General features: G+C 39.4%; 1 long non-coding RNA gene across 1 annotated transcript; it reads left to right on the top strand.

The window, feature by feature from the left end:
• The first annotated feature begins 5,179 nt into the window (after positions 1-5,179).
• Positions 5,180-10,230, top strand: LOC141432269 (uncharacterized). Its single transcript, XR_012451803.1, has 3 exons — positions 5,180-5,388; positions 8,973-9,113; positions 9,974-10,230. It is a non-coding gene; the product is annotated as an uncharacterized lncRNA (long non-coding RNA).
• The last annotated feature ends 589 nt before the right edge of the window (positions 10,231-10,819 follow it).

Genomic DNA, 10,819 nt, shown 5'->3' with positions numbered 1-10,819 from the left:
AAATAATTCCGATCCGCATTTAGCGATCCTTCCAAATAGCGAACCTTTGTGTTGAAAAATAAAGTTGTGTTAATACTTGTAATGTATAGATATCATTTTAATAATATTGTAAATCTGTTTAAAATGTACCTACCTCGTTGAGTTTCTTACCGGATTCTTCTCAACAGAGGTATTTCCGACCCGGTGTAGTTTTTTTGACATTCATAAGTGCTTGTTATAGCCTAAATTGAAATAAAGAATATTTTTGACTTTGACTTTTAAATAGTAGATTGTACAACGAGAGCATAAAACGTGCCATTTTACCCGAGACGTTCAGATAGCCACCCAAGCCGGTAGACCCATCGAGGGGAAAATGGGTTTTAATGCTCGAGTATTACACTCTGCTTTTCACTTCGACTAAGAGTTCATACATTGCTATTATAATTATTAATTTTTAATTTTATTGATTTAACCTGATTGATTTCATACATTTTTAGTTTTATAAAATGAAATATATTAAATAATTATATAAGTAGAAACTTTTTTGTTTGTGGCTGTTGACACGTTATTACCTTGGTCTTTGACGACGATTTTACTTTATGCACTACAATAGTTTTATGTCGCCTAGATCCAGCATGAATACCAACTTTACGAGCATGAAACGTGAAAAAATTATTGCATTATACTGCAATTTTAGGCATGATGAATTAGTCGACAAATGCAACATGTAGAAAGGAGAACAGACAGCTAGCCGGACAGACATAAAAGTCTTATTTTCCAAAGCTGAAATAGAGACGTTTCACGCGGTCAGTTATTTTTGTCTATGTAACCCTCTCATGCGTTTACCCTCACTTTAAAAAAACAAAGTGCTAACAACCGCAAAAACCGAGCCCCCCAAACCGGACCCGGAGTGTGGCCGGAGTTAACGCAAGTGCTTAGTAACTTGCACACAAGTAGCCAGTTACTTAGCCCGACCTTATCAAGTCAAAGCATGCGCAGAGCCCGGTTAAGGACATCGCTTTCTTTCTTACGTCACATAGTCGTGATATAATTATTTGCGCAATACTGCGGCTTTAAATGTAATGGCATACTAGTGTCTTTAAAGCTGGGTTAATCCGAGTAACCTCTAGTTAAAAGTGAGGGGCTATTAATAAATTATGTCGCACCAATTTTATTATTTTTGGGCCCCTTCCTGTCCCTTCCCTTCACACATTTACCTACTATGAAATCCTACCCTCACTAAGATGACATAAATACTCGATTATGGCAACATTAAAAAAATGATTCTCTTTCAACCGTGTTCTACTTCCTGTAGCCGACTACCTAAGTACAGTCAGCAGCAAAAGTAAATGAGCGGTTACAATGCTCAAACTCATTTACACACGACTATTAAGGTAATAAGAGAGTTTAAGGAGTTTATAGGTCATTTTGCCACAACCGCTTATCTACTTTTATGCTGGGTCTGGATCAATTGGTGTAATTTTGTCCCAAGTATTATTATTATTGTAATGTGACATCGAACTCTTTCATAAAGTGACATAAGTTTCATGTTCATCAAACTAACCTAAACAAACAAAAAGTTGGAAAACCCCCGACTTTGTCACTTCAAAGTTCAATATCTCGAAAACGGCTAAACCGATTTTGATGAAACATGTCTAAGAACCATTGCTAGAAAACCTGATTTCAAATAAAAAAACCGCATTCAAAGCGGTCCACCCGTTCAAGAGCTACGGTGCCAACATACATACACACAGCGGTCAAACTTATAACACCCCTCTTTTTGCGTCGGGGGTTGAAAATTGACTTGCTATAACAAAAATTGGTCATATGTCTGGAGGTTACCCGTGACCTCTGACTGATCAGATTGGGTCACAATGGACCACCTTGAACCAAGGTCAGACAATTAGTTGAAAGGCGACTCCGGTTCAGAATAACCATTATTACAAGTTATGAAGCGTGGAAACTAATGAGTGTGCCAGTAGCTGTAGCTATTGTTTTTTGCATTGACATCTATGTAGGTACCATCAGCCATATATGTGGTCTACCATTATGATTGGTTTTTTGGAGTCTTTTTGTATTTTTTATTTCAACTCCAAATTTGTTACTTTTACGGGTATCCCGTGAAACCATATCGAAAATACAAACTGAGACATGGATGCACAGAAACCAGAAAAGAGACCAGCACTGGGAATCGAAACCCAGGTCCTCAGCTTTCCGTGCTGCGTGCTTCAACCCCTACACCACTGCTGGACAGGAATCTAGACACGATTTTTTCCTATACATACATATCTCAGGTTGCTTATTTCTACTTTGCTACTTAAGCAGCAGCACTAATCATAATTTGATTGCTTAGTAGCGACATCTCTTGTCTGGGTGAGCGGTTGGTTCCGAAAGAGTGTGACGTCTGTCGACGCCACATAGATGTCGCTAGTGCTGCTGCTTAAGTAGCAAAGTAGAAATAAGCAACCTTTCGTGTCAACTGTCTAGATTCCTGTCCAGCAGTGGTGTAGGGGTTAAAGCATGCAGCACGGAAAGCTGAGGACCTGGGTTCGATTCCCAGTGCTGGTCTCTTTTTCTGGTTTTTCTGTGCATCCAGTCTCAGTTTGCATTTTCGATATGTGGTCTACCACCCTAAAGTTGATAATTGTTTGCATGTCATAAAACAATAATGCCAATAGACGTGTCTGTCAACTTGAAAGTTCGACTTTAGCGACATATTCGTTTGATAGGAACTTGTTTAAAAATTTGGCTGATGGTACCTTACGGCACTAAACTGGCTGTTTGGAACTTCGAGTTACGTACGAGTTTTGTAGTAGCCCTGCTGTCACGGACGTCTACAAACTATAGTAGCCTGTCCTTTCTACCTCATCCAAAACATACTCTAAATCCTTACAGTGCAATCTGCCAGGCTGTGGAATCGGCTACCGACCTCCATCAGGCAATCTCCCACCGTGGGATCTTTTAGGGAAGGCTTGAGAAGAATGTGGCTTGCACCTTCTCCCTAAATATTTGAGAACATTCCTTTGTTTAATATGCTTATATATTATATGTATTATGGTCATATATATAGTAGTTTATTTATTTATATTGTAGATTATGTATTTTATTGTTTAAAAGCACTGTATAGTAGCTTCCATTATTTTAACTCTTAAACTCACCCTTGTCGGACCCTAACGTATTGCTCCTTTCCTCTCATCCACTCAAAGGTTGACTGGTAGAGATCCCTTAAAGGGATAGTCCGCCTTTGTACAAAGTTTAAAGTTTGTCATTGTATTTGTTAATTTTTCTTTTGTACAATAAAGAGTTTACATACATTACATACTACATACTAACTATAGGTTCAGAAATTCGCGCTGTGAACTTATTTTATGCGCGGTTTTGATGTAGGAAACATGCAGTCTATACAAAGATGCCGATGGTTTTATGCGTCCAACATATGTACCTACTCGTAGTTGACCCGACCAGAGGGGCTACTACGATATTCGAAAATCGAAGTTCGTATCTTACCGTCCCGCTGCGCCTTGACCCACGTCTCGATCATTAGAATTTGAAACTTTATGTCAGGTAAGAAAAGCTGACATTTGCTTCGACGTATATCCTAAAAGGACGTTGGGCTTTACGGGTTAAATAAATATGAACTTGACATATTTGAATATAAATTAAACACAAATGTTCGTATTTTTCATACAAATATCTGCCTCGGCTGGGGATCGAGACCCTAGGATTTCAGGACTTGAAAACTTTGAACCCATGGGACATCGAGGCTCTCAGCACAAAAAAAAACTAAACAATACCTAAATGGTTTATTTTTTACTGCTCCAAGGGGTACGACCACAGATATGGATCTGTATCTATCTGTGGGTACGACCTAACGAGGGGTAAAACCTGAGTATTTGATATGATATCTCCACGCGTTCCTGAGGAAAAGTACCTATCTTCACATATGGACGGACAGACAGACAGACGGAAAGCAAAGTGATCCTATAAGAGTTTCATTTTTGCCAACTGTGGTACGGCACCCTAGTTTAGTAGGATTTAAATTTAACCTTTTAAAAACAAAAGCTGCCCAGTTGTCAAAACATGTCGATTAGATCGGTCAAATGGACAAAAGATAATGTAACAATATAGCACCTTGACCTTATAGCAAGCAGTTAGTAGCCGTGTGAGTCACAACCGCTAACGTTTCGGTTCCGTAGACAGTTTTGTTCTAAGAAAGCATAGAAGGTCAAATCTCACGATATGATCGAAAGTGGCATTACTGTTGTCACGTTTTTGTTGCTAGTATTTGATCGTTTTCGACCACTGACCGCTCATAATTAATTTTTAATTTCTCATGCTCGTAAAGTTGGTATTTATGCGGATCTTGGTGACACAGAGTTCCTTTTTATGCTCTAGTGCAATAAAGTAAAATCTTCCTCTAATATTAAAGGTGTCGACAGCCACAAACAAAAAAGTTTCTATATATTTTTTTAATATTTTTAATTTTATGTAAAACTAAAAATCAATCAAATCAATCAAAATAAATCAATAAAACTAAAAAAATATAATTATATAGCATTGCATACAAATTAAAAGGTAGGTACTTAGTAAGTGAACAATTGTTTCCACTGCAATGTAGCTATGAATTGTCTATCCACCCTCGCCGTACCTACCAGCTCGGGTGGCCATATGTACTCCTCTATTTTATGCTCTTGTTCTACAATCTACTATTTTTTAATACAGGGTAAATGTAATTTTTAATGTATGCGATACAATACAAAATTGACAGCACATTGATAGGTACTAAATGTTCATCTAAGAGATGTCAAATAAATGTCAAAAATGATTCAAAGGCCCCCGTACCAAGAGACAGCGATAACACCGCCATGTCCGATCTTATGTCCGATACACTGATTTTACGATTAACTTTGATCGATAAATTACCCAAATTCTACTTATTTGAAGACGTTACAAAACAAAAGTAGCTTAGTTATAAGAGTAGAATCGAACCTTGAATTTAAAACCCCATGGTCGGAGACCCCTCGTAAATAAAACTTTTTGAGTATTTGGTTTCCATCTCTCCCATTACCTATACGATAAGTAGTTCTGCTTTGCCAATCCGGACGTATTAAACCTCACGGATCTCGTCAAACTCTAAAATAACTCTATGAAGGTTACTTAAACACTGTCCACATACTCTTCCGTCTGACTGTCATTAAAACTAAACCTTACTTATGTCAACTCCATCAAAAATGTAGCACCAAAGCAACCAAAATAAAATACTTTACAAAATGAAAACATGAGCCATGACGGAGAAAAAGGTTTACAGGCATCAGTCTCAACTTTTGCCACATCAATCTGTAATATTGAACAAAGTACAAAAAAGTCTGTTGGTAACTAAGGATTTTCTGGACGAGTATATACTCAAAGGTAAAAACAAATTTGAACCACTTAACCTTTCCACATTCAGTTATTGTACTTAACTATCGATAGTACAATGTTGAAGTGCGTTAAATTGTACTATTGTTTACTTTTCATCGAAACAATTACGTACTTATAAGAACTAAAACTTGTTCGGGATGAATTGCAAATTTCAAACGTCGAATTGTACTGAATTTACTGTTGGTGAATTGGTAAAAAGTAGCTCTTATATGTCTTATATGTCACTTATTTGATCCTCTTAAGTCTCCGCGTACTTTATATAGTACAAAAAAATGAATAACTGCCAAATTTATTATATATTGTACACATTTTTGAATGAAATGACTGTTGGACTGTAGCAAAGGGATACGGCTACGAACTTACGTACGCCTACTCTTTTTTACGAGTTACGAGGTAAACTACCAGCGTTTACGGAAAGACTACCATTATTACCTACCTACAAAGAAGAAAGCGATAAAAGAAAGCTGGAAGAATGATTTTTTTTCAAAACAGATTTTTTATTAACTTAATAGTTTAAGTTACTAGTGACTTTAGATTAAGTGGACGTTCGCTTGAACTGAACGCTCTTTTGAAGCTTCTATACTTACTTGGTTTGGATAGGTATTTAACTAAATGTAAACTAACTTCAGCTACCAGATTTGGTACATTCAAGGTTTTTATTACTTATTTATCATTGTACCTAATACAAACTACACTAGTGTATTTCAATACAGAAATGTAAATGATTAGATTTAAGTGGAGGAATTTCAATATTCAAGACACCGATTGACATTGTTTTGTTTACATTTAGTTAAATACCTATCCAAACCAAGTATAGACCCGGATTTGGGAAGACAAGTGCGTCTAGGACCATGCGCAGTGTATATAGATTGCGCATTACACTATAGTGTCATGTAGGTAGGTATAGTAGTTCCGACATATACAATTATTATTCATTAGGTACTAATGTTTACCCGTAGCATTGCACGCGTTATATTAATTAGTAGTTAAATTATAATTCCGGTATTTTCCTAAAATTCTTATGGGTATTCCCACATAGTATATCGTGCTCTGGTTTTCATTGAAGTTGCATTGCAACAAAAATGTCAAATTTCATGACGAATAACTAACGTAAAAGAAATTTGGTTTTAAAATCTAAATATTTTCAGCATAGGTAACCTATTAAATATAATGACCCGGATAACTCACATCTGAAATCGAGTTTAGCTCGACATGTTTCGATTTTTTGTTTGTGTTTGCGTGCGCGTGTTGCAGCAGCCGCTGAGTCGCGTTGCTCCGAAGACGAAGGGCTACGGATTAGCCCGAAACATGTCGAGCTAAACTCGATTTAAGACGTGAGTTATCCGGGTCATTATATTTAATATGAGTGAGTCTCACGGTAGTTTCATGTTCAAAATAGGTAACCTAATTACATTTTGTCAAAATTTACTTTGGACAGTTAATTTCGGACCGAATTCAAAATGGTATTCGTGTGAATGATTTTCCATTTAATGACAGTAAGGGTGTTTTCCACCAGCGAGGCGTGGCGAGTCGAGGTGGCGCGAGATATGAAATGGCGCCGACCCATTTTCACCAAAAAAAACCGCCGAAGATACCGTGCGGGCGGCGCGATGGCACGCGAGAATCGTATTTCCATTGCAGGGTTAATAAGCACTATATGTACGTAGCAATACGGTTCATTATTAAAATAAAAATAAAAACTCGTATCGCACATCCTAGTCAAAGAATACATACTGTTTCCACCGAAGATGCGCTAGGAGAACATTGAAAGTTTGCCGTCCAAACTTCAATTGTCGTCTTGTCTCGCCTCGTCTCGTCTCGCCGGTGGTGTACCTATAATACCTATCAATTTTTTTTTATTCGACTGGATGGCAAACGAACAAGAGGGTCTCCTGATGGAAAGAGATCACCACCGCCCATAAACATCTGCAACACCAGGGGTATTGCAGATGCGTTGCCAACCTAGAGGCCTAAGATGGGATACCTCAAGTGCCAGTAATTTCACCGGCTGTCTTACTCTCCACGCCGAAACACAACAGTGCAAGCACTGCTGCTTCACGGCAGGATTAGCGAGCAAGATGGTGGTAGCAATCCGGGCGGACCTTGCACAAGGTCCTACCACCTGCAAAACATCATCATTATCCGGGCTAGACCTTATCCCATGTACTTGGGGTCGGCCTTCCTTGTCCGCAATTTCCACTTCGCACGGTCATATGCCGTGCTCACGTCCAGTTTTGCTTCTCTGAGATCTTTCTCGGCCGTCGTCAGTTAAGTGGAGGGTGGTCTTCCACGTCCTCGCTTCGTCACTGGCAAATTTAGGGCAAGCTTAACGATGTGGTCTTTCGGCCGTCTCTGAACGTGACCATACCATCTGAGGCGTTTCTCCTTGACCTTCTCTATTATTGGAGCAACCCTGACACTGCCCCTAATACCTATAATACCTATGCTTTTTGAAAAATCTCGCGTGACATTTGGCTCAAATCACATCTCATCACGTCTCAACGAGGGGACGGCAGAAAAATTGCCATAAAATCGCCTCATTAGGGTTCCGGAGCCAAAATGGCAAAAACGGAACCCTTATAGTTTCGCCATGTCTGTCTGTCTGTCTGTCTTTCCGTCCGCGGCTTTGCTCAGGGACTATCAATGCTAGAAAGCTGTAATTTTGCACAGATATATAAATAAACTATGCCGATAATATGGTACAATTAAAACTTTAAAAAAAATTTTTTTAGGGTACCTCCCATAGACGTAAAGAGGGGGTGATTTTTTTTTCTCATCCAACCCTATAGTGTGGGGTATCGTTGGATAGGTTAAAACCACTAGGGGGTTGCTAAAACGATTTTTCGATTCAGTGATCTGTTTGCGAAATATTCAACTTTAAAGTGAAAATTTTCATTAAAATCGAGCGTCCCCCCCCTAAAATCTAAGTAAGTGTATCAAACTTTCAAGGAAAACTATAACGGCTAAGTTTGCTTGATAATTATTAGTAGTTTGTGAGTAAATAGCAGCCTAAGGTATTAAATATACCTAAACTTGGAAGATTCCGTATAAAATACGAAATCCTTAGAAAATATTACTTACTTAATTTTTTTGTAATGGCTACGGAACCCTATTTTGGGCGTGTCCGACACGCTCTTGTTTATTAATCGATCCTCCATGCCATGCCCGGCTGGCTGTGTTTCCAACAAAGGTGTATCCTCGCACATCTTGTGTTGCGAGGAATGCCTTTGTCACGAACCAATAGAAACGCTTAATTTCCCTATCGTCGCTTTGCACATCGCTAGTGGAAACCGCTCGACGGAGCGAGGATAGATAAATGAAGCGGTTCGTGGCAAACACATTCTTCGCAACGCAACCTCGCACATCTCTGGTGGAAATACAGTACCACTACCATGAGTTTACAGTGACCGTACTCGATAGCGACGGCGTAACTTATTTGTATGGAGAATTGTACAGCGCCTCTACAAATAATTTACGCCGTCGCTATCGAGTACGGTCACTTTAAACTCATGGTAGTGGTACAGCTCAATCCGCTGAATATAGATTCTGACGTCATACAAGTGGCTTTTTAGTGTCCACAGACTGTGAAAAGTATTGGCCGGCCAACCTGACAGTGGGGAGGTTCGCGGCGGTGACTGGCGCCCTGGTGATTGCGATCGTCGTCGTACGGACGCTCTACGCCGTTGTCATACAGCGGTGCTGGTGCTGGTGAGGTGAGGTCATCATCATCGTCATTACCCGTTGGATGTATAGTCAAGGGCAAAGATATCGACACGGCCAAAGTTACAAAAATATGTATACACGACTTTATGCACTTAACATTAAGGCCGTGTATACATATTTTTTGCAACTTTGGCCGTGTCGATATCTTTGCCCTTGACTGTAGGTACAACGTGACCTTAAGGCGCAAAACACACCTGACGACAGCCAGGTAAAAAGACCCGCGGTATTCCCGACCCGACCCGCTCCCAACCCGCTGCCTTCCTGTGTGTGTATTGCTCGTGGTCATGTGTTCCGATTTTTCACGATACTACTATTAGTATTATAGTAGTAGTATTAGTGGTGTGGCGTGCAATAAAAAATATTGTAACGCTGGTTTCAGACTAGCGTTTTTTTTGAGCGTATAAGCTCGTTTTTGGAAGCGCATGTACACGCTCGTATGGGGGTGGTTTTGTTTCCTTCGAGCTTTGAACAAAAATCTGAAAATCGTTCCATATGCGCCACGAAATGCCGACATGGCAGTCAAAGGGTTAAATAGTTGGTACTCATAGGCGGTGGTGATTATTCCCATCAAATGAACCGATTGCTCGTCTGCCTCCCTCTCATACATACAAGTAACATACATAAAATCACGCCTCTTTCCCAGCGGGGTAGGATGAGACTACTTCCTTCCACTTGCTACGATCCTGGCATACAACTCTCGCTTTCTCTACATTCATCAATCTTTTCATGCATGCATGCACGTCGGTCACACGGTCGGAGGGCACGGCGCCCCTCTCATGATAAAAAACTACGCACAGAAAAAGCGCTAGTCTGCTGAAATCGTCCTAATTTATATATTGTATTGTTCCAGATGAAACTATGCGAACGACCAAATGTTTTTCTTCCGTCCAAGAGGCAGGCTGTACAGGATAAAGCGGAAAATCTACTTCAAGACAGCCGGCCGTAACACCTGGGATCCGTACAACGTCCAGCTGAGCCAGGTGGCGATGTGGACCGGCGTACTCTTCGGCATGATGCTGCTCCTCCGGAGTCTGTACCTCAAGTTCGTTAAGCATAACCACGACGGGGATTCCTCGGAAAGCATTATATGCCATGTTTGTCACCATTGTTTCGTGTTTAATTTGTAGTTTGGTAAATATTAAGATGTCTGGAATAACATAGGCTACTTTTAAGATGTCTGGAATAACATAGGCTACTTTTAAGATGTCTGGAATAACATAGGCTACTTTTAAGATGTCTGGAATAACATAGGCTACTTTTAAGATGTCTGGAATAACATAGGCTACTTTTAAGATGTCTGGAATAACATAGGCTACTTTTAAGATGTCTGGAATAACATAGGTTACTTTTAAGATGTCTGGAATAACATAGGCTACTTTTAAGATGTCTGGAATAACATAGGCTACTTTTTACCCGACTGCCCGAAGGAGGGTTATGTTTTTCGAGCGTATGTATGTATGTACTTATGTATGTATGTGGGTATGTATGTCCATTTCTTTGGTCCTCGCTGCAGCCTAAACGGCTTGAAAGAAAGAAAGAAAGAAAGAAAATACATTTATTGACGCTTTTTAACATATGAGGTATTATTGGATTCGTCATAACTGTCGGAGTGACATAGGGTATATAATATTTCATTAAGGCGTTTGCGAAAAAAAATATGACGGAGGAATAAAAATATATATTTTGTATAGTAACA

Source organism: Choristoneura fumiferana, chromosome 10, assembly GCF_025370935.1.
Source record: "Choristoneura fumiferana chromosome 10, NRCan_CFum_1, whole genome shotgun sequence".
Taxonomy (NCBI): domain Eukaryota; kingdom Metazoa; phylum Arthropoda; class Insecta; order Lepidoptera; family Tortricidae; genus Choristoneura; species Choristoneura fumiferana.
This window is presented reverse-complemented; position numbering and strand designations above follow the sequence as displayed.